The sequence below is a fragment of the Aotus nancymaae genome, unplaced genomic scaffold, assembly GCF_030222135.1.
Source record: "Aotus nancymaae isolate 86718 unplaced genomic scaffold, 86718_ANA_hifiasm-v0.15.2.pri h1tg000003l, whole genome shotgun sequence".
In the NCBI taxonomy this organism is placed as follows: Eukaryota; Metazoa; Chordata; class Mammalia; order Primates; family Aotidae; genus Aotus; species Aotus nancymaae.
In genome coordinates this window covers 34,484,882-34,505,928 of record NW_026988414.1, presented here as the reverse complement: position 1 = coordinate 34,505,928, position 21,047 = coordinate 34,484,882, and the positions used below count along the sequence as shown (strand labels likewise).

The 21,047-nt window shown below is 44.4% G+C and overlaps 1 protein-coding gene across 1 annotated transcript in view; it reads left to right on the top strand.

The window, feature by feature from the left end:
• The window catches only part of LOC105733377 (stimulated by retinoic acid gene 6 protein-like), a 433,741-nt gene that overhangs the window by 211,392 nt on the left and 201,302 nt on the right, over positions 1-21,047 (top strand). The window lies entirely within an intron of this gene.

Below are 21,047 nucleotides of genomic sequence, written 5' to 3'. Positions count from 1 at the left end.
CTTCAGAATACGCATCCTTCTCAACTGCACACGGGACATTCTCCAGGATAGATCATGTATGAGGCTACAAAAAAAGTCTTAACAAATGAAAGATGACTGAAATCATTTCAAGTATTTTTTCTTCACCACAATGATATAAAAACTAGAAATCAATAACAGAAGGAACACTGTAACAGAAGTACAAGTTTATGGAAATTAAACAACATGCTCCCAAACAACCACTAGGTCAGTGAAGAAATTAAAGAGGGAATTTTTAAATTTATTGAGGAAAAATAAGAGTGGAAACACACTGTACCAAAACCAATGGGACACAGCAAAAGCAGTTCTAAGGGGGAAGTGTACAGCCATAAATACCTACATCCAAAAAGAAGAAAGACTTCTAATAACCTAATGACATACTTCAAAAAACTAGAAAAACATTGACAAACCAAATCCCAAATTGGTGGAAATAAGGAATAAAGTTGAGGGAAGAAATAAATGAAACAAGGCCAAGTAAAGCAATATTTAATTTTTAAAAATCTTTTATTTGAGATGGAGTCTTGCTCTGTCACCCAGGCTGGAGTGCAGTGACATGATCTCAGCTCACTGCAACCTCCGTCTCCTGGGTTCAAGTGATCCTCATGCCTCAGCCTCCCCAGTAGCTGGAATTACAGGTTTCTACCACCATGCCCAGCTAATTTTCATATTTTCAGTAGAGACGGAGTTTCACCATGTTGCCCAGGCTGGTCTCGAACTCCTGATCTGGTGACCCACCCTCCTCAGCTTCCCAGAGTGATGAGATTACAGGTGTGAGCCCAGCCAAAAAAACAAAAAAAAAAAAAGCAATTTTTAAAAATTAGCAAAAATCTTTTTTTCTGAAAAGATAAAATCAACAAACCTTTAGCTAGACTAACAATAAGAGAGAAGATGCAAATAAAGTCAGAGATGAAAAGAGGGACATTACAACTGATACCACAGAAACACAAAGGATCATAGCAGCCTCATGAATAACAACTATATGCCAAAAAATTTGAAAACATGAAAGAAAAGGATAAATGGACACATACAACACCCCAAGGTTAAATTATGAAGAAACAGAAAACCTGAACAGAGGAAAAGCAAGTGAGAAAATTGAATCATTAATAAAAAGTCTTGCATCACAGAAAAGCCTTTGACCCAATGACTTCACTGTTAAATTCTATCAGATATTTAAAGAAAAGCTAATATCAATTATCCTCAAACTATTCCAGAAAATTGAGGGAAGGGGAATAGTTCCAAATGTATTTTACAAGGCCAGCATTATAGTGATTCCAGGGCACACAAAAAAACAAAACTATAGGCCAATATCCCAACATAGATGTAAAAATTCTTAACAAGGTCCTGGAAAACCAAATTCAACAGCACATTAAAAATGTCATTCATTATGATCAAGTGAGATTTATCCCAGGCATGCAAAGATGGTTCAACAAATGCATTTCAATACATGTGAAACATCACATTAACAGAAAGAAAGACAAAAACCATACGATCACTTAATTAGATGCTGAAAAACCATTTGACAAAATTCAATATCCCTTCAAAATAGAAACTCTCAACAAATTAGGCACAGAATATATGTACCTCAATTCAACAAAGGCCACGTATGACAAGCCCACAGCTAACATAATGCTGAATGGGGAAAAGCTGAAAGCTTTTCCTCGAAGATCAGGAATAAGACAAGGATGCCCACTTTCACCACTTCTATTCAACATAGTACTGGAAGTCCTGACCAGAACAATTAAGCAAGAGAAAAAGTAAAAGGCATTCATATTGGGAAGGAGGAAGTCAAATTGTTCCTATTTGCAGATGACATAATCTTATATCTAGAAAATCTCAAGGACCTCACACACACAAAAAAAAAACTATTAGAACTAATAAATGAATTCAATAAAGTGGCAGGATGAAAAATCCAAATACAAAAATAAATATCATTGCTATACAAAGAAGGAAAAAAGAAAGGAAGGGAAGGGAGGGAAAGGGAGGGGAGGGGAGGGAAAAAGAAAGAAAGAGACAGAGAGAGAAAAACAAACAAACATAGGAATAAACCGAACCAAGGAGGTGAAAGATCTCTACACTGGAAACTATAAAACATTGATAAAAGAAATTAAAGAGGACACAAATAAATACAAAAATGTTCCATGTTCAGAGATTGGAAGAATTAATATTGTTAAAATAGTCATAAAATACCCAAGGCAATCTACAGATTTAATGCAATCCCTATCAAAACACCAATGATATTCTTCACCAAAATATAAAAAAAAGTCTAAAATGTATATGGGATCGCAAAAATTTCCCAATAGCCAAAGCTATCCTGGGTAAACCTGGAGGCATCACACTATTTGACTTTAAAATATACTATTAATGCAAAGCTATAGTAACCAAAACAGCCTGGTGTTGGCATAAAAACAGACTCATAGAACAATGGCACAGAATAGAGAGCCAAGGAAGGAAGGAAGGAGGGAGTGAGGGAGGCAGGGAGAGAGGGAGGAAGGGAGGGAGGGAGGGAGCCAGGGAGACATACACTCTGCACTGTGTGTACTTGGCCTGCATATGGCTAAGCTATCTCCTGGCCCCTCATCCATGGAATCACAGACTGGAATCCACCCATGCGAAGTGTGAATGCCTCCCCACTCTCCGCCGCTCTCCCACAAGATAATATTTAACCTTGTTGTCACCACAGGGCATCCCTGAAGCTCCATTTGGGCACTTTCTTTCTGTCTTTTTTTTTTTTATTTTATTGCATTTTAGGTTTTGGGTTACATGTGAAGAACATGCAAGATTGTTGCATAGGTACACACATGGCAGTGTGATTTGCTGCCTTCCTCCCCTTCACCTATATCTGGCATTTCTCCCCATGTTATCCCTCCCCAACCTTCCCACCCCCTGCTGTCCCTCCCCAGTCCCCACAACAGACCCCAGTGTGTGATGCTCCCCTCCCTGTGCCCATGTGTTCTCATTGTTCCACACCCTCCTATGAGTGAGAACATGCAGTGTTTGATTTTCTGTTCTTGTGTTAGTTTGCTGAGAATGATGGTTTCCAGATTCATCCATGTCCCTACAAAGGACATCGTTTTTTATGGCTGCATAGTATTCCATGGTGTATATGTGCCACATTTTCCTTGTCCAGTCTATCATCGATGGGCATTTGGGTTGGTCCAGGTCTTTGCTATTGTAAACAGTGCCACAATGAACATATGTGTGCATGTGTCTTTATAATAGAATGATTTATAATCCTTTGGGTATATACCCAGTAATGGGATTGCTGGGTCAAATAGAATTTCTATTTCTAGGTCCTTGATTTCTTAACTGGACTCTATATTAGTCCATTTTCATGCTGCTGAGAAATACATACCCCAAACTGGGCAATTTACAAAACAAAGAGGTTTAATTGGACTTATAGTTCCACGTGGCTGGGGAAATCTCACAATTATGGTGGAAGGCAAGGAGGAACATGTCTTTCGTAGATGGCAGCAGGCAAACAGAGCTTATGCAGGAAAACTCCCCCTTATAATAACCATCAGATCTCATGAGATTTACTCACTATTATGAGAAGAGCATGGGAAAGACCTGCCCTCATAATTCAATTATCTCCCACTGGGTCCCTTCTATAACACAGGGGAATTCAAGGTGAGATTTGGGTGGGACACAGCCAAACCTTATCAGACCCTGACTGACATAGTCTATGTGTGTACTCTAATTTACTCACGTATTTTTCTATTGATTGACATTTTAGATTGATATCTTTTATGGCTGCTAGCAAGGCAAGCACATCATTTATGGTTGCTGCAAACCTTATTTGTCTTCTAGGCACACGTAAAAGCATATTTCTCAGAAAAAGATCTAGAAATGGCTTTGCTGGTTGAAAGGGTCTTCTTTACTTAAAAAGATGCCAGGGGAAACCAGGGCCCAGACAGGGAAAGGATTTACTCAGGCTCACACAGAAAGTCCATGGTGGAGCTGGAATTGGGCACTTGCTCCCATGTTCTGGTTACAAAATGTAGAGTTTTTCCTTGCTTTCTTGACTTTTAATCAATGCCTATCTTTACCTTGGCATACAGAAATGGCAGAGACTTAGTTAGGTCAGGGTGATGAGGATCACTTGAACCCAGGAGACAGAAATTGCAGTGAGCCAAGATTGCATCACTGCATTCCAGCCTGGGTAACAGAATGAGATTCTGTCAAAAAAAAAAAAAAAAAAGAAAAGAAAAGAAGAAGAATAAGGAGAAGGAGAAAGAACGAAAGAAAGATAGCAGAGGGAGGAGGCTTCACCTTTCTTGTTGCACATATGCTGGGATATAGTAGGCTGAGCTTCTGGTTCCAAAATGGCAGCATGAAAGCAAGTTGGCTTCACTACCCCCTCCATAAAAAACCAAAAACAAATATTCAGTGCCGAAATTATCAGTAATATCCCAGAACTCAAGAATGAAGATGAGACAGTTTCTGGGGCCACAGATAATTGAAAAAACTGTAAGCAGACAGTAAGAAAATTGGACTTCCACAATTGTGATCCCCTTTCCCATTCTTCCCAGCATGAAGAGCATAAAAAACTTTCCCCAACACACAATTTCTACAGTACAAAAAGTGAGATCAAGGTGGACAACCAGCTTTCCAACCATCTTGAGTTCCCTGGCAGTAGAGTGCCTAACCCATAGGAAGCATCATGAGTGACCAAAGAGAACTATCCCTGAGGACAGACAGAGTGAACTATCCCTGAGCACAAGCAGAGAGAAAGCGAGGACGTGGGACAAGTATCCTCATCTCTGGAAATCCTGCTTTGTAACTTTGCCAAAGGAGACATTAAATCAGATGGTGGTTCATCAGCACCATGTTGTAGAAGGTCCATTCCACAGGTGCCCTGGGCACAACCCCCTAGCCAGGCTTTCCACACTGCTGAGATAGCCCATTCAGGAAGGGTGGTATTCCAATCATTTACTACAGCCAAGGCAAATGTGGGCTTAAGATGCCATCTAGAGCCCAAAATAAGACAGTGATTTAGCAATAAAGAACCTCTTAGCGAATATCAATAAAATGCAAACAAGCCATATAGAGATTAAAATAAATAACTAATCTTTCAGTGCAAAGTCATAGACATACATCCACAAGAACCAACAGCAGACAGAGAACCATGAACTCTCCAAATGGATAAAGCAAGGAATCAGTAACTGACCCTAACAATACAATGATGTGTGAGCTCTCTGACCAACAATTCAAAATAGCAGTGTTAAGGAAACTCAGTGAGCTTCAAGATAACACGGAAAAGCAATTTAGAAGTTTATTAGAGAAATTTAACAAAGAGATTGAAATAACAAAAGAATCAAACAGAAATCTTAAAACTGAGAAATACATTTGCTGAATTGAAAAATTCATTAGAGGCTCCCAACAGCAAAATGGATCAAGCAGAGGAAAGAATCAGTGAGCTTGAAGACAGGCTATTTGCAAATACAGTCAGAGGAGAAAAAATAATGAAAAGCAATGGAGATTACTTACATGATATAGAAAATTACCCCAAAAGACCAAATCAAGAGTTATTGATGTTCAAGATGGAACTGAGAAAGAGCAAGAGGTAGAAAGCTTATTTAAAGAAATAATAACAGAAAACTTTCCCAAACTTGAGAAAGGTATAAACATCTAGGTATAGGAAGGTCAGAGAACACCAGACAGATTTGACTCAAACAAGATTACTCCACGGCATATAATAATCAAACTCTCAAATGTCAAAGACAAAGAGAAGATCCTAAAAACAGCAAAAGAAAAGACACAAATAAAACAAAGTCTTTCTGGCAAGAGACTTTTCAATGGAAACCATATAGGTCAGGAGGGAGTGAAATGACACTTTTAAACTGCTGAAAGAAAAAAACTGCCATCAAAAAATACTATATCAAGCAAAGTTATTCTTCAAAAATGAAGGAGAGATAGACTTCCAGACAAACAAAAGCTAAGAGAATTCACTACCACCAGATTCATCTTACAAGAAATGCTAAAGATTGAGGTAATATCCACTGTAAGGAAAAGAAAAAAACTAAAGAGAACTCTTCAATCTGAAAGAAAAAACACTAATATGCAAAAACAAAACAAAATTTAAAAAATTTGAAGGTATAAAACCCACTGGTAAAATTAAGTACATGGACAAATGCAGAATACTCGAATACTGTAATTATGATATGCAATATGCTTATAACTCTAGTATGAAACTCAAAATATAAATCTGTCAAAAACAATAATAGCTACAACAGTCTGTTAAGAGACAGATAATATAAAAATATGTAAATTGAGACAACTAACAATCAAAATGTGGAGGGGATGGAGTTACAATATAAACTTTTATTTTCACTTTCTCTTTGTTTCTATTCTATGTGATCTAAAATAAGACATCATCTCTTTAAAGTAATGTTATAAGTTTTTTTTTTTTTTTTTTTTTGTAAACCACATGGTAACCACAATGCAAAACCCTATAGTAAGTTCACTAAAAATAAAAAACAACAAATTAGGTCAAGTGTGATGGCTCATGCTTGTAATCCCAGCACTTTGGGAGGCCAAGATGGGCAGATCACCTGAGCTCAGTGCAGTAAGACTCTCAATTGAGGCCCCTTAGATTCAAGTTACACCATAACCTAAATTACGTAACTAATTTGAGTTTGCAACACCTCTCCCCTCAACAATTGTGTTCCTAGTTTTATCCAACTTATCACTTTGTGCAATATCAAATTGAATTTCCTATTCTTTTCCTATTTTTTTCTTTTTGACAGGGATACCACTTGCAACAAAATTTAAAATAACACCTGATTGGATTCTATCTGACTCCATGCCTTTGCCTGGCTTGATGGTATATATATATAGATAGATAGATGGTATATATATATATATATATATAGAGAGAGAGAGAGAGAGAGAGAGAGAGAGAGAGAGAAAGACCACGTTTTAATATGTTCAGGAGGCTAGAACATATGACAACATATGTATGTGTGTATATGTCATGTGTCATATATGTCATATATGTCATATGACATATATATATGTCATATATATGTGTGTGTATTTTTTTTTTTTAGACAGGGTCCCACTCTATCCCCCAGGCTGGAATTCAGCGGCATGATCTCTGCTCACTGTAACCTCTGCCTCCTGGGTTCAAGTGATTCTCCTGCGTCAGCCTCCCGAATAGCTGGGATTACAGGCATCTACCACCACGCCTGGCTAATTTTTGTATTTTTAGTAGAGATGGGGTTTCACTATGTTGGCCAGGCTGGTCTTGAACTCCTGACCTCAGGTGATCACCCACTTTAGCCTCCCAGAGTGCTGGGATTACAGGTGTGAGTCACCGCACTCAGCCTGTAAACTATATTAATTTTAATGACATTGCATGGAAGGTGGGACAAACCAATGGACATATTATGGTGGGCGTGTTGGTCCCTTTAAGAGAGCCTTTAACAGGGTGGAGTTGACTGACAGTTGAATCCATCACAGCATTCACCCTGAGGCCATGCTTTCTGGGACTGCTCCCAGCTAAAGACTCAGTACAGAGGGATACTGGTGCTAGCCCCTTCCTGCCTACCACAGGATTCCTCTAACAGGCTATGTGTATTTGGTAATTTTCCCTGGTGCTGGTAAAGACCTTTCTCAAGCTGCTTGGGATCTGATATGCTTCCTTCCTGACAATCTTTCCTTCCTGTTCTCCTTCCATAGGTGTCAGACCTGCATCATTGTCTGAAGGCTCTCCCCACCTACTCCTACTCCAGCACCCTTTCTCCTTCACAGGTGTTTCTCCTAATACATCTCTTGCACATTGGACTCTATCCTGGTGCTCGCTTCTTGGAGGACAGAAGTAGTGTCAGAAAGCAGGCAGTAGAATGATGGGCTTTGGGGTCTGGCTTCCTCACTGGCTGGCTGTGTTAAGGAGGACTCTATCCCAAGTGGGACACATGGAATGTGGGACACTGATGGTCCTTTACACAATGTGGTGGTCCAACTGCTAAAAATTTCAAAAATGGTAACTGGAAAATGTCCCAGTGGAGAGTAACACTCTTGATGGTACAATGATACACATACTTGAAGGAATAGAGGGAACAAGGCCGAAAGAACTGTGGAATTGGCCAGGTTTGACCAAGGTGTGACACCCTGCAGAGGGATAATGAGAAATTCGGGGCACTTAACAAACAGTTAAAGGCTAAGTGTGAGAGCCTGAGCTGCCACTTTGGTACATCACAAATAAATCATTAGCTTAGCCATGAAAGCAGACGTGGGGCTTGATAGAGTTGCTGAGGGCCTTAGACGTTCAAATGTCCCGAGAAGACAGGTCTGTTATGCTAAGGCAGGTCCTGGTTGGGGAAACATGAGTAGGGACCTCGGGGGGATGTCTCCAAGAATTTGGACTGTGTAGACTCATCCTGAACTGCCAGCATTTCCAGAGGTGGCCCACCCTTCTGTACTAGGAGCTTGCATTTCCTCCTTGTAGGAAGGCACTGCAGAAATCTTGTACTCCCCTGACCAAGCCCTCTCTCCTCAAGGAAGCAAGAGCCCTGTCCTCAGGAGCTGTTCCCGCTTTGCCAGGTTGATAACCAGGCTTAATTCCTAGAACCTGGCTTGGGACATGCTGAGTCTGATAAGGGAGGTAAGAGATTACATCTCAAAGGAGGTGCAATACTTAGCTAGCACACAGCATGAGAAACCAGGAGAGTAGCCCTGGGATTAGATTTTGGGGGTGCTTGACCAGGAGGCTGGAACATATGACTAAATAAGAGAGAATTCGTTGACTTGGGGGCACTTTTTTGGGACACTGAGACTTAACACCCCAGCAAGGACTCCAGGCTTAGAGGTAAACTCACTGCTAGGGTGGCTCTTAGAAGAAGACTGGCAATGCAGATGGACAACCTGAGCAAGGTGGTGATGCCAGAGTTACCTTGGCAGGTGGTAGAAGGAGGGCTCAGATGCTCAGGGAGGTGAGCATGCCGGAGTGAATGTCTTATATGAGGCCAGAAGATCCACCCGAAGATTATGTTCCATGGGATGCCCCAATGCCTTGACATTCACCAAACCATCAAGTTTGTTCTGGTGAGTGGAGCATCCACACCCCTAAGTGGCGGCTGTTCTCGGCCAGCCAATGTTGACAGGAGGAGAAGCAGTCATAGAGCTGGGTTTGTAGACAGCCATGAAGATCACAGGCCTTGAAGTAATAGAGGCCAGATGGCAGTGCTTACGGGGTGGTGATGCAGGCAATATGGTAACAACCAGCCAGATTGGAGCTGAGTGGGGCTGACCACAGGAAGTTGTAGCAGTGTTAATAGAACGTAGTGTCTATTATGGACTGCATGTTTGTTCCCCCAACCATATTCTTATGAAGAAACCCTAACCCACAGTGTGATGGTACTAAGAGCTGAGGCCTCTGAGAGCTCATTAGGTTTAGATAAAGTCATGAGTGTAGGGTCCCCATGATGGGATTGGTGCCTTTATAATAAGAGGAAGAGGTCAGAGCTTACTCTCTCTTTCTGCCATGTGAGGATACATCAAGAATGCAGCCATCTGCAAGCCAGGAAGAGGGCCTTCTCCAGGAATAGAATCAGCCAGCACCTTGATCTTGGACTTCCCAGCATCCAGAACTGTGAGAAATAGTGTCTGTTGTTTAAGCCACCCGGTCTATGGTATTTTGTCATTGCAACCTATGATGATTAATTTTAGGTGTCAACTTTACTGGATTGAGGAACACCCAGATGGCTGGTGAAGCATTGTTTCTGGGAGTGTGTGAGGGTGCTTCCAGAGGAGATGGAAGCGTGAGTCAGTGGACTAACAGAGGAAGATCCACCCTTAATATGGGTGGGCACTCTCCAGTCAGGTAGGGGCCTGACTTGGACATTCAGGCAGAAGAATAGAGACTATTTCTCTCTCCCTTCTGGAGTGGGACACCTTTTCTCTTCATGGACATCAGACTCCAGATTCCTTGACTTGTAAACTCTGGGACTTGCACCAGCATCCTCCAGGGGACTCTCTGGCCTTTGGCCTCGAACTGGGGCTACACCATGGGCTTCCCTGGTTCTGAGGCTTCTAGACTTGTCCTGAGCCACACTACCAGCATTTCTGGTTCTCCAGCTTGCCGATGGCCTGTCATGGGACTTTCCTACCTCTGTAATCATGTGAGCCAATTCTCCCTAATAAATCCCTTTTCATATATCCTGTAGGTTTTGTCTCTCTGAAGACAAATACACAGCCCAAGCCGACTAAGACAGTGTCCTTAGCAGTAAAATACACAGGCAGCCCACAAGGGTGCTACTTAACATCTTCAATAGGAAGAGCACACAAATGAAGGAGCAGGAGGCTAAGGATGGCCCCTCGGTAAGAAGGCATCCTTACCCACTCGGTTCATAGACATGAGCCAGTTTTCATATCTAGAGTCCATTGATCCAGGAGGATGCTAGTCCCTAGGGAAAAGGATCCCAAAACACCACAGCAAGTATATACTGTGATGTTCCCCAAATTTCTTCTCCAAGGGATCTATGCCCATTTACCCCAGTGATTGTACACTGGGGAGCCCCACACACAGTCACTGTCTCTATTGCAACTCCTCAACTCTGTGGTGGTATGAAAGCAGTTGCAGACAAAACATAAACAAATGAGTATGGCTGGGTTCCAATAAGACTCTATTTATGGACACTGAAATTTGAATTTATATCATTTTCGCATGTTACAAAATATTCTTCTTTTGAGTTTTTTAAATGCTTAAAAATATAAAAATCATTCTTAGCTTTCAGGCCATACAAAAATGGGTATTGGGCTGAATTCACAGGCCATAGTTTGGCAACTCCTGTTCTAGTGTGTTGATGTTCGTCACCTTAACTTAATTTTTGGTTTAAAAAATGAGTATTACAGTCAAAGAAACTGTACCCTCTTGGGGAGTCACCTTGATCCATGCTGCTCAGATTCACTCCTGCTTAGGGAACAGGCCCCTGGGGCCTGTGTTCTCTTTCCTGTGTCTTAAGATCCCCTTAAATCTTGTTTTTGAGCTCTCAAGAAATCTAGAATCAGTTAACTTCATAAACTCTCTACCCAAGTAAGGCTTAATCTCATTTGATTATGTGAAGCATTACTGGTCTCAGCCATCCATCACAACCTCCACCACTGTCTTTACTCCTTAAAACCAAGTTCTGGGTCTTGGTTTTAGATAACAAAGGTCTAATAGTGTGTTTCCCCACACAAGTAATAATCCACTAAGGTGAATTTAGCTTTCATCTCCAAAATGCAATGACTCTGGCAAGCAGCTTTTAGAATAATAAATTTAACCCCCACTGTATATGGCCAACTTAATTCTCACCACAATCCTATGTGGATAGAAAATAAGGAAATTGAAAAGTTGTGAAATTGTGTAGAGCCCTAGCATTAAGCCAGACACTTCAGTGGATAGAAACTGGTTTGGTTAAACTGGAAGCATAAAACAAACGTGGGAATTGCTGTCTTCACTCTTATTATTCTGCATATAGAAAGCAATTCCGCTGACCTGGGTGTTGCAGACTCAAATGTCTTCAGATGCCAGATTGGGTAACATAAGTGACCAAAAGGTGGCAGGTGTAGGAAAATAGGAGATGTTGGGGACTGGGCCAAACTGGAATGTGCATTTTCCATCCAAACACTTTTTTTTTTTTTTTTGAGACAGAGTCTCACTCTGTCACCCAGGCTAGAGTGAAACAGCGTGATCTTGGCTCACTGCAACTTCCACCTCCCAGGTACAAGCGATTCTCTGCCTCAGCCTCCCAAGTAGCTGGAATTATAGACACCCGTCAACATGCCCAGCTAATTTTTGTATTTTTAGTAGAGACAGGGTTTCACCACATTGACCAGGCTGGTCTTGATCTCGTGACCTCAAGTGATTCACCCACCTCAGCCTCTCAAAATACTGGGATTACAGACATGAGTCACCACACCCAGCCAACACTTTCAAAATAAAAATATATCCTTGTATAACAGTATGCTTCTTAAATAAAACACATCCATGGGACAGATCCAACCCTTGGGCAATCAGTTCGAAACCTCTATGTCTGTCCTTGCCATTTATCTAACTGGTTCATGCACAGGACTGTGAAGAGTGACATCATGAAAAGTCTCCCTTTGAAACCTCCAGATGCAATCCCTTCATTGTAAAGACCAGCAAAATGAAGCCCAGGACAGGTAAGGGACTTGTCCAAAGCAATAGAACCAAACTGTTATAGCAGAACTGGGATTTGAACCTGGTTCACCCTAAGTCCCAACCCAGTGTTCCTCCTCTCCCTCACCGTGTCTATCTAAAGGAGCTCAAAATTGGAGATGTTAATGCTGGCAAAGTGAAGCCTGTAGCTGCTAATTCTGGCTGCATCACTTAATTCATCCACCAACTGGCCGAGTGAATGAAAAATGAATCAGCTGGCATTATGAGTAAGTGGCGCTCAGCTGCTTTCTGTCAGCCAGACCTACCCTCTATCTGAAGGTCAGACCGCCATGTGGAATTTAACCATTAGGGCCCACATGACTGCAGGCAGCCGGAATGAGGAGAGGGGACAGATACTCACAGACTCAGGGTTCCTTCTGGGGCTCAGAGCTGTGCAGCCACCTCCCTACCCTCCCACATGAGACTGAGATGATTTAAATATCACAGCCACAGGAGCCAAACACGTCTCAATGTCACCCCAATTAGGGGACTTGCAAAGTTGGATGGGTCCTTGAGGGAAGCACTGGGGACACCTGCTAGATGAGAGAACAAGTGCCCGTTGCCATGGGGGTGCAGCATCCAAACCTTCGTCTTGGGAAAATGGAAATTTGGGGTCCATCTGTGCTGAATCTTGACAAATCCCAGCCCTTCTGTTGGCCGCTGTTGGCAAATGGACAGATAGGATCCTTACTGTGCGTATTGGACAGCGTTCTTGTGAGAAACGAGGCACAGTGAAGGTGAAAATACGAATAGCAAAGCAGTGAAACATCTTTACTGTTACTATGAAGGGTCCCTAAGGTGGAAGTTGAATGGAAGGGCTAATAGAAATTCTTTTTAAGGAGTAAGGTACTATTTCAGTTGTAGTTACTACTGTTGCTACCCAAAGAGCTCTATGCTATGAGACAAAGTCAGAGCCTCTCCACATAGCCCCAGAGGCACAGTGAGGAAGTTGAGCCATGGGCATTTCTGGCAGCAATGGAGGAAGACTTTAATATAGAGCTATACAAAGACAGAAGGGATGGATACAGGAAGCAGTGAGCATGCAATCGCTGGGTGTGTCCAAGCTAAGGCTGGATTTGTCACTGATGCTGGGAGAGCACCCAGGCATAGTGACGGAAGGAGGAAATTTGCATGGAATCACCTCTTGGGTCCCTTTTAGGCCTCATGCACTGAATTTCAGATTTTGTTGGAGGTAGGGATAAGGGGGTGGGAATAAACCAGAAACCTGGAGCTGTGGGTCCAGGCTGGGCTCCATCTCAGCTTGCTGGAGCCCTCCTTTCCCTCCTCCCCTATACCCCTCCCCTAAGAGGAGTAGCCTCACCAGGTCAACTTGCTGGACCCTTCCCCTCCCCTCCTCACCATCCTCCTCCCACTAAGGGAAGTGGCTTCATCAGGTGCACCTGGGGCTCTTCCAGTGACAAATGCTTTTCCAGTGGCCTCTCATGCAATGCTGTGTGTTGAAGTGTGAGAATAGAGTTTCTTGTCTTTTCCCTCCTGGTGACCTTGGTGGTCCCTTCTTGCAATGGAGGGTGTGGAGGAACAGAATTTGGGAGTCACAGCTTAGAAACGAAGAACCCCCTTTCTTTGGCTCTGGCAGTCCCTGAACTTCCCACAAGTATTGGGCTTGTGTTCCAACATCAACTGGGAAGACAGGCCCCCTCTTCACAGAGTCTCAGTTTTGTCACCCAGAGACAGCCCTCTCAGGGCCTCAGACCCCGTTCCTCCCCCATCCCCACCTCCTAGTCCCTGAGAACCAAAGATGGGAGTGTGGATTTTTACAAGAAATGACTTGATTAATATCTCTGTCTCTGTCAGAGAGGCAGGATGAAAGGAGGTTGTCAGAATTATGAAAACATGCCCCCATCCCTGGAAACATCAGTCCATCTTGGTTTCCTGGCCTTGCAATTAGTCTGTGGGGAGCTAGGGCTCTGTGACTCCTGAGATGTCTTAACCATCTCTGCCGCCTTCGCCGTAGCAGCCTGCACTTGGGGTGGGGAGTGGGAGATGCAAATCGGGCTTGATAATGCCAGCTCAGCCCCTCCCTTTCTCCCTCACAGTGCAAAACGCGCTTCAATCCCCTGTTTATAACTCCCTGTTTTGCAAGTGATCTTGCAAAGGTGATCTTCAGAAAGGTAAAGACAAGTAATGCCCAAGATCACAGGTGAAACTGAATTAGCCTGTTTACATACCTAATTTCCTCTATAAGCTCCTTGAACACTTGGGACAGCACTTGTCTCAAAGGTGGGCACTGTAGGGGTTCCACCCAGCACCCCTCACCTGTCTTTTGCTGGCTCTGTGCACTCCCCTGCCTGCTGTGGGGTTTTGCTCTCAATGGGCTACACCTGTGATGCTTCTTAGGCCGCCTGTCCCAGGCTACTGGAAACCTTTCCAGTAAACGCAGGCAGACTGGAGTACCTGATAATGAAACTTCCCCTCACCTAATGGCTGGCAGGTGTGGGACTGTGATGCCTTAATGCCTGGTCTTGGCCCAGGACACCCCTGAGGCTTAACTTACACTGCAGAGTGCTGTATGGGTCAGCCCGAAGCTACCCTCTGTGGGACTCCTTTGCTTGGCTTCTTCCGTCCCTCTCCTGCTTCCACTCCCTTACTGGTTTCCCTGGGAGTACCTTCCTGATAAATCACTTGCACATGAATCCTTCTCACAGGGACTCCTTCTGTGTCCTCAGCACCTGGTACAGGGCCTGATTAGGGCTCAGTGATTGTGGTGAAGCTATGGAAAGGACTCTGGAGATGAAGCCAAACTTCTCATCCCAAAGATGAAGAAAGTGAGGCCTGAGTTAGAACCCTGGCTCATGACGCCGGCCTCAAGACACTGTCGGAGAAGGAATTCAAGGCTGAGTCAGAAAATAGTGAAAGTACACACTCAAGAAAGGGGAGTGAGGGTGTGTTATGAGAGAGTCAAGCAAGACGGTTTGTGGTTTCTATCTTTATGGGTTTCTGTAACCAAGGGGTAGAATATCCATGAAGATTTCTGGGAAAAGGTGAAGACTTCTTAGAAAAGTGGTGCCACCCATTTTTACACTAAATTTGGGTGCTCCGGGACTGTCATGGCACTGGTGGGTGTGTGATTATGTTAATGAGCATATAATGAGGTCATAGGTGAAACTGAGGTCAAATCCAGAACCATGTTGAGTTGAGTTGTTCTTAGCCAGCTTGGCCACATCCTGGTTTTCAGAGTCTTATTGACCCAAGATTCTGCAGCTATTTCAACAGTTTCCTTTTAGTTATATAGCTATTTCAACAGTTGTGTGTGTGTGTGTGTGTGTGTGTGAGTGAAACTGCTGCCTAGAATTTTCTATTCTCCTGTGATCACCCTGTATTATTCCTGCCTCATTATCTTAATAATGGAGGCAGAAAGTATTGAGAGCCTCAGGAAGTGAAGGCAGAGGCCCATGAGGGCTTCCAGAAGGGAGAGGTCTCAGCCAAGGTGGGGAGGTAGAGAAGCTGGAGAGTCTAGATAATATTTAGGAAGCAGATAAGAGTGAGTTTATCAGAGTCTTCACAACTCAGGTCTGATGGGACATCCCAATTCAGAGGACTCCTTTATCATAATTGCTAATCGAGGGGCTGGGTACCAGAACCCGGGAAGGTGGCATCTGTAGGTGCAGGCTCCCTCCTACCTTCCCAGTGTCACCACAGGCAGCCTCTGGATCATGTAAGGTTAATAGGAAGGTTAATACCCCCGAGACTCCCTTCTTCCCAGGCTTCTTCCTGGGTCTGTCTAGTTGCACTTCTGCCTGAACTCCTGCAGCTCTCTCTGTGTCTGGATGACCACCTGCAGGAGCGTGGGCACATCTCTTCCCCTTTACCTGTGGGATGAGGAGTTGCACTTCCTCTACAGCATCCTTTCCATAGCTTCACCACAATCACTAAGCCCACATCCCCATCAGGCCCTGTCCTAGGTACTGGGGACACATTTTGGACAAAAGGCTGACAGTGCCTCAGATAGTCTAGGGGTAGCAAGAAGATGGCCTTCGATCTTGGCTTTAAGGTGGAAGAAACTGCCTGGTCAAGAACAGTTGAGCTCAGCCTGGGAGGAAGGATGGGCAGGTACAAAGCCTCAGGAGTGGGAAAGTCTGGCTGTGCTCCCTAAGGGTGGGCAGGTAGAAGAGGGTCTTGGAGGGGGTTGGACACTGGCTTTGACCATTCTAGCTGAGAAAAGTGAAAAGCAAAAGATGTGGATAGGAAGCTGCATGGCTAGGAAGTCTGAGTGTCTGTAAAGGAAAAACTAACCAAGTACAAGCTACACCTGGAGGCACCCGATGGTTAGGCTCAAAGGAGGGGACAAGTTCTGGCCCAGCTCCACCACTAACTGCTGGCCTGAGTGTGGGCACATCCCTTCCCTTCTACCAGCCTCAATGACCACAAGTCTCAATCAAGGAATGTCCAATGAGAGCTCAGTCTCAGGCCCTATTCCAGGCTGTGGGAATCCTAAGATGAATGAGGCAGTCCCCACCTGGAAGGAGCTCCTAGGCCAAGGGAGAAACAAGGGGGAGAAAGATGCTAAATGATCCATTTCAATGCCATGCAGAAATGGCCAGGATGAGGGGTGAAAGGAAGGCTGGCCCGACCTGTTTTAAGTGGGGACCATCGGTGATGGGGATATGAAGCTGGAAGGAAACCATGACACTTCTGGTTTCCAGATGAAATCCCGAGTCCCACTGTAGCAGCCACCTGGGCCACCTAGTAGTCTTCAGGGTGGAGGAGACAAAATATTAGATCAGTGGTTCTCAGAGTGTGTTCCCTGAGGCCAACAGTATCATCATCACCTGGGAACTTGTTAGAATGCAAATTCTTGAGCCCTTCTCCAGATGTGCCAGATCAGAAACTCTGGAGGTGAAGACCAGCAGTCTGGGTTTTCTGGAGCCCCCAGGTGCTGGATACATGGTACAGTTTGAAAGCCACTGCATACAATGATAATTGTCTAGTGGTTTGGGGGTTTGGCGATCAGTGTGCGGTATTTTCAGCTTGTAGCAGGCAATCAGGTATTATTGATTAGTTCAATAGGTTCTGGACTTTGTTTTATTTCACTATCTACTGCTTGATTTATTAATCCAACTATTATCGACTTCTGGTCCCATAGCACATCCCTTCTCCTGACTCCGTACATAAGGTGTTTTCAAGCACCTATTTTGTAGCTGAAGCAAGGGCCTTAATCCTTATTGGGGTCTCAGTTTTCCCACCTGTGAAATGAGCTGGGGAGTTGGGTGCATGAGCTCAGAGGATCTGGGTGCTGGCGACTATTCTGAGGGGGCTTATGAACCAGTCATGCCTTGTGGCTAGTGGGGGCAGAGGCTGAGCAGAGGGTAGAGGGTGGCCAAGAAGGCACTGGGGACCAAACACCAGCTCTGCCACAAGACCAGCACGAGCCATGCACTGAGTGTACACAGAAGGACCAGAGCTTCATTCTAACGTGGTGGATGGTGCCTGAGTTCCCTATGATCTCCATCCACATAGCCAGCTCACATAAACACACAATCTAAGCAAAAACAGTGAGCGAGCTGTGCAGACACAGCTTCCCGGCAAGTCTCCTAGGACCATGCTCCCTGCTCTTTTCAATATGGCACTAACCTTAAGCCCTCCTATGGAAATTCTGGAGTTGCCACTACTAAGGGATCCTGGGTGGTTTCTGCGAAGAGGGGGCATAACACAGAGGCCTCAGGAGGAGAGCAGGGGTCTTCCAGGCAGAAGGAGCAGCTTGGGCAAAGGCATGGGGGCCTGAGAAGGTGGCCAGACTCTGGGGGCAGTGAGAAGACCACTGCATGGGCACACGGGGCATAGGAAGAAGGGTGGTGAAGGCTGAAGGCAGAGCATAAAGAACTGCAAGTGCCCTACATTTATCTTCTAAGCCATTTTTTGCCCTACATTCCTTAGCAGCCAAATCCTTTTAAAAAATGATGGCTTACATCAATCTCTTATTATAAAACATCATAATGGCTAAGAGCCATTGACTATTTTCTCTATGCTTTACATGGATGGATTCCTTAATTTCTCACAACCTCCCTAGTCCACAATCAGTATGGAAGTGACCCATTTTACATTTGGTGAGAGAGGAGGTGGGCTTGGATGCCAGGCACATGGTATGGTGCCACACCTCTCTGCACTCAAGCACTCACTGCAGGAGAGCAGAAGTGGGGCTGCAGGCTGGCACTCCTCTGGCTCAGACAGCCCTTCCTCCAAAACAGGGTCATCAGGCTCCTCCTTGTGACTTGGTGGCTCCAGAGATCAGACCAGCATTGTGATCTGCCCTGGGATTTGAAGGAAAGAACTTGGTCACTGTGAGGAGAGGGATGGATGGGAGAGGGAGGGCGAGCACAAGGATCCCAGTGAGATAGAAGAGGGCGGCACCAGGCAGAGGCAGGTGCCAGAGTTGGGGCAGAGTCCCAAAGTCCTCTTTGCGATCCTATCCCTGGTCTGGAGGTCCAGGATCCTGCTTCTAAGTCCAATTCGACCCCTGACTGTCTCTGCGGCCCTGAACAAGACCCCATCCCTCTGTGGGATCTGTTTCCTCATTGTACCATGACTGGGTTGGACTAGGTCAGCAGTTTCCAACCATTTCATCAGTAATATTCAAACACATTTATAGGTGGAAATCTATTACATGAAATGGACAAGAGTGACATTATTATAAATTTATGTTTCAGTTCAAATTTATAAGCACTACTTATAAAGTCAACCAATGAGAAAAATAAGACTTTCAATAACCCAAATAATTTGAAATTGGACATTAGAAAGAATAGTTGCAATTGAGTATCAGCATCAATATCCAATTTATTTCAGTATTTTGATTTGGTTTTCCTATGTTATTAAATTCCTGGTTCACCCAGCAAAGTAGTAGCAAATGGTAACGTATTTTCAGAGCACTTTACCTTACTATCTCAGAATATTCACCAATTAAATGGATCCAGAAACTTCAAGAGGAACAATAGGCAATTATTTTGTTTCAAGGTTGAATTATTAACAATACCTAAGTCTTGCTCTCATTTTTGAAACGGTGAGAATTGCATTTGGAGGGAGATGATGAGTAGGTTTCTTACCTTAAATGTTCATTGTTTGGCAGAAAAAATACTTTTCAAATGTAGCTGGAAGGATGTTCAGGATTGTCATTTGAGGAGATCTCACGCCTCAGTGCCCATGTCTGACAGCTCTTCACTCAAACTTTCTGAACAGTCAGATGGATTTTGTTTTGCCTGTTAAGTTCAAGCTTTAGGATTCAATTTTATGCTAAGCACATTATCTAGTGTTGTAAGCAGAGTAACAGTGTGACCCTACATTGCTAAACAGAGCCCATTTAAGTGAACAAAAGTTAGTCTAGTGGAGCCCAGCACTTACAATAAGCACTAAAGGGTTCTTTCGGTGTGATAACATCAAGACTTAGGGCACTTCCCCCAGTCCTTGGTTTTGGCCCAGACCTTCTGCGGTGTGGAGCATGTCTCCAGCTGTGCTGGATGTTTAATTGACTACAGCATGCAAGTCGCCTTGCAGTGGGTCCCATGGACAGTATGATGTGCAAGTTCATGTCGAGGCCTGAATTACCCAAGGGAAACAGTGTGAGCCTCCTTCCCAGACAATGGGGCGCCCACTCAGAATCCACGTGGAGGCCCCAGGCAGGGCCGGAGAAGCTGTCTTGAGATCCACATAGAATTGCATCAGCACATCAGCACGAGTGCACAGTTTGGCAGCATCCTCCCTGGACTAGCATTTGGGAGACTGCACAGCATTTTTGTTTCAAGATGTAAAATAATTAAAGAATATCTATTTAGGCAATGCTTGGAGAGGTTACTAAAGGCCTTCTTTGGATCCCTGGGGGCTCCAAACATTCCAGTTTGGAAACTGAAAGCCTGGGCCGACATCGGAGGGCTGTGCGTGGCTCCATGGGTACCGGCCTTGACAATGAGGGAGTCTATTTTATCCTCTCCTCCCCCAGCCGTGAATGTTTCCAGGAGTAGAAAATCAAGCCCTGCCCGGCCCCATACCCCCAGCCTGTGGGATTCCCTTCTACAAAAGTCATTACTGCCTCTCTTGGTCGTCTGCCAGCTCTAAAGTGTCTTTTTAATTGCATCTAATTTGGCCTCATCTCATTAAATCCTTAATTTAAGCCGGAGCGATCCCTCCAGCGCTGGCTGCCTAATGACAAAGGGGCCCGCGCTGCCCTTCCCCCTTCAGCATGGCTCCCCGGTTGGGGCTGCTCTCATTTCCAGGTGGTCTCTCTGGGAGGCTTCTGACAAGTGGCTGTCGTCTTCGCCACGCTGAGCGTGGAGCTGAGCCAAGAGGGCTTCCCGGGAGCAGTAATTACTGGTAAAGGCTCAACCCTCCACCCCACTGGCACCCTGGCTTACAGGCCCAAAGTCGCTGCAGCAACAGCGTCCGATTCTAGTGGTGCAGGAATGGGAGGAGAGGGAGAAGACATTGAGATTAAACAATAATAAACATAATAATTACTGTAGCCACTGTCAAGCCCAGGACATTATGTTTTAAACACATTATCTCAATGGGGAAGGTGTTGCTGGCCACACATTGCAAATGAGGCCATCTAAACTTGCAGGTAAAAAGTGACAGGTCTTAGGATAGAAATGCAGATCTGTCTGGTTTCAGTGGGAGGAATCTTCCTGTTATCTTGCCCAGTCCAACCTCATCTCCTAACAGGCTCACCCTGGTTACTCCCCTCCAGACACCTAGCCACCTCAGTGTTCCTTGAACAGACCAGCATTCCCTGCCCCAGGGCCTTTGCACTTGCTGTCCTCTGTGTCTGGAATGTTCTTCCCTTGCATATGTCTCTGGCTTATTTCCTCTATCCATCAGACACAGCTCAAACTTCCTCTCTTCAGAGAAATCTTCCTTTACC